Source organism: Mangifera indica, chromosome 7 (assembly GCF_011075055.1).
Source record: "Mangifera indica cultivar Alphonso chromosome 7, CATAS_Mindica_2.1, whole genome shotgun sequence".
NCBI lineage: Eukaryota > Viridiplantae > Streptophyta > Magnoliopsida > Sapindales > Anacardiaceae > Mangifera > Mangifera indica.
In genome coordinates this window covers 720,439-724,612 of record NC_058143.1, presented here as the reverse complement: position 1 = coordinate 724,612, position 4,174 = coordinate 720,439, and positions in this window count along the sequence as shown.

Below are 4,174 nucleotides of genomic sequence, written 5' to 3'. Positions count from 1 at the left end.
TTTCTTTCAGCTTTGTCAATTTCATATGTTATTTCCTTTTTTTGAAGATGATGATCTAGGCATAGAGTTGGAAAAATTAAGTTCACTAGCACCTAACAGCTAGTGACTTGAAGAAAATCTAAAAACTGCTAAGGGCACAAACCACTAGATCATTGCTTCACAGACTTGGGGCTTCATCACGTCCCCATGTCAAAAAATGCAGTTGCAGGGTGCTACAGACCTAGAGTTTTTCCGTGAAGCTGCTCTTCACTGTTGCTGGATTAGTGGTATCAGGATGTTTGCTGGAGATTTTAATGTGTTTCGGGATGAAATAGATGCTGAAGATGTGGTGCTGGGTTGGCTCTTCCTTGATGCTGCACTCCTGTCAGTGGACTAATACTGGAACAAGAAGTCTGAAATTTACATTATAGCTACTGTTGTATTGAATGATAAATGTACTCAGAAACCATAACAATATTTGTATACTGATATTTGTATTGAAAAGATTTTCCAGAATTACAATAAAAGTTCCCCTATTAAAATAAATTGCAAAATCCTAAAGACAAATTAACTTACCCAAGAGAAACAAAAAAACAAAAAGAGAGATAGGCAAATATATGTTACCTTAAAGATTGACAAGGAGGTCTTCCTTATTATTGCTACTAACATTAGAGATTGAAAGCCACCAAGATACAGGGATAATTGGAATTGAATATAACTCATATGTTCCATGTATAAAAAAAAAAAAAAATTCCTACCACCATGCATGATATAGAATCAATTAATTCATGTCAAGAATTAAAAGTTTATAAACCGAAGGCCCAAATCACTGTTTGGACTGAAGGCCCAAACCAGTGTTTATAAAATGAAGGCCCAAGAAGACTGCAGATATTTTCCATTAAAAGAAGGGCAGTGAAGCGTTTCAGGTTTTTACAGAATGCAGATTTTTTTCTCTCTCATCTTTTCTTCCTCACTCTAAATGAAGAATAAACGCGTTACTCCAGCAACCATTGAATCATGGAGTTGTTACTATTACAGGATTTTGTCAATTCAATGATCGGAAATGAAGAAGAACAGAGCATGATCAGTGGATCCATATGTGCCTAGCTAGTTCTATTACTTCTATGTAATTTGATTTTCTGATAGGAATACTAAATTCCAATGGGAGAAGTTAGGGTCTATCGTATCAAAAGAAATTCATGGTGAAATAAAAATAAAATAGAAAGTAGACAAAGTGTTTGATAAAAACATACTCTGATTTCAAACGAAAACACTGAAATAAGCTAGCTATAATTTGAGATCTGGCAATGGCGATCACTATTTGCTGTAGAGGTTTTTTTTTTTTTTTGCAGAGACAACACAGGGAAAAAAAATGAAAACAGAAACGCGAGAAGCGATAGGCTGTAGAAGATCTTCAATGCTCAAGACACAACAAGGATCTCCAATTGTGACATTCTTCACAACACAAAATTTTGAGAATTATGTAAATATAAGGAAGATTACTTAACAGTCATTTAGGCAGTCAAATTTGAATTTATTATTAGTTAATAAAAACGATATTATTTTATTTAATAATAAATAAAATAATATTATTTTAACAATTATCATCTTTCAAATTAAAACCTCCATCTCACAAACCTAAAGGAGTGCACATAATACAGCATAATACAAAATTCTGATATCAAAACATTCAAACATGTTATAATTTCACTTCAAAATGCTTATTTTCTGTGGCAAATGGAACCCAGAAATCAGAATGGTTGCTAACCTAATCAATTGGATCCTGGATAGAAGGCAGAAAGTGAATGCCAGCATGGAAACAGGCTAACAGCTCAGAGATTTAACTTTAGACTAAAGTAGTCGCTGAATTCTGGAGGGTTCGTCTGATTGACCATTAATTCTTTGCAAATAAAATTGATGAAGCATGCCTGCAGGGGCCTAATAAAATTAAAAAGACAAAGTTCAAAAAGCCAATCAAGTACATACTGAAGCGATGATAATGTGTAATTCTTCAACACCCTCTAAATTAAATCAATAAAGCTTGGCGTAGAGAGCTGGACATCTACAAAGTTGTTTCAGCTCCAAATACATCTTGATGTGAAATCACAAAATGTCTCATTTTTCAACTTTGCAATAGCAGTTTGATAGAGACTGTTAAGGAGATAGTGGTGAGTTTTATGCAAATGTTTAACGATCATACATATCCCGCCACTATAGCAACTTTTAATTTATTTGTGTTGATCCTGACATGACTGACTCGAATGAAAGCACCAATTAGATTGGATTTGAACTAACTCAAATTTGACCTCACCTAAGCTTGAACTTCGTTTAACTTGAATGAACTCAAACTTGAGCTCGTTAAGCACATCTTAAAGTTGTTTGAACTCAAGTTGAGCTCAAGCTCGAGTTTAATCATCCTTCGGCTCGCAAGAAGGATCTAGTTGAACTATCTTTACTTTGACTTTGACTCGATTTTAAAAATAAATTGACTATCTTAGTTTAAACTCAACTTAAATTTAAATTGAGTCTATTTTTAACACTAAATTAGCTCGATTTAAATTCAGTCATACCAATAACAATGGATTTTTAAGTTTTTTAATAAGAAATTTAAAACTCATAAATAATTAGTTATTAAAATAATAAAAAAATACTTATAATGATGGGATATATCCCACATTAATTGTTACTCGTTAAAGAATCTTTAATTTTATTGTAGTGGTTCTTGCCACGAATTCTTGTTTCAAGAATGAACATTGAATTGGCGATTATCAACTGTAGTTGATGAAAGGAGTTGATTATTAGTAACTCTGCCATCCCACAGCTCTTACCAAAGGTATCTAATTTCATCAAAGGTTCGTAAAATATCTTGATGACACCTCTACTATTGTCCAGATTTTTACTTAATCCAACATCTTTTCTATTAATTTTGAAGTTATTAATCTCATCTTTTCTATTAATGATCAACAAGAATCTCTCAATTGTGGTATGTCCGGGTAATTCATTTAACTTTAATCAACTTAACATACCATCTTGCTATGTGTACCCATTTTTGGTATACAATTTATATACACAGTGATATGTCATCATATAATTAAGTGATTTTAAAACACGTGTCATCATATGATAAAAAAACATCCAATCACATCATAACATCTCATCTGTGTACACAAATTGTGTACCAAAAATGGGTACACATAGTTTTATTATTAATTAATATTATGCTTAGTTTTTGGTGAGTATTGAATTCAGGGAAGGAACATTTGGAGGCAGAAGTTGAAATATATATCCGGCTGAAGCAGAGCAACCGGTAAATTTCCACCTTATGCAAGCATGATAAATTCTTTCTCAATCCTCTTATGTAGACACTTATTCTTTCAATTTCCGCTAGAGTCATTGGATACAGATTAGATGATATTATTGTTTAATTTGTATGAGTTTAGAGATTTAATGCAAATTTCATAATTTGAATTTGGAGGCAGAAGTTGAAATATATATCCGGCTGAAGCAGAGCAACCGGTAAATTTCCACCTTATGCAAGCATGATAAATTCTTTCTCAATCCTCTTATGTAGACACTTATTCTTTCAATTTCTGCTAGAGTCATTGGATACAGATTAGATGATATTATTGTTTAATTTGTATGAGTTTAGAGATTTAATGCAAATTTCATAATTTTGGCTTCTCTTTATATGCTTCTACAATTAAGGGTATGAACGTGTGGAGGTAAGTATTGAACTATCTTCAATCTTAAATTGAACAACTGATTTAAAACTTGATCTTATTTGATTTTCGGTCTGTCAATACTTTTAACTACTAAATCATTATATTGTTTTTATTTCTACTTTTTGTTGTTTTAAGAATAACTCATTTGTTTTAAGTTTAAATTTCGTTAACTTTATTTTTACTTTTATCAAATCGTTTTACTAGAACAAAATTCTGAGTTGTTAATAAAATTCTCATACTATAGGTTTTCAAGGTACTTGAATGTTTTGGGTCAATCTCATTTCTAGTTGAATTTAAGTTTTGGTACATGTAATTTAATTTAGTATTTATCACTTTTTTTTCCAACAAGAAGCAAGTAAAAATATTGCTCTTGTTTCATAAGTAGAGTATGGCATTTTGGTAACAGAGTACTTACAAATTGAAAGCGGTTCCTCTGTTCCAGAATTTCTCCACTTTTTCATCTCATAGATTGT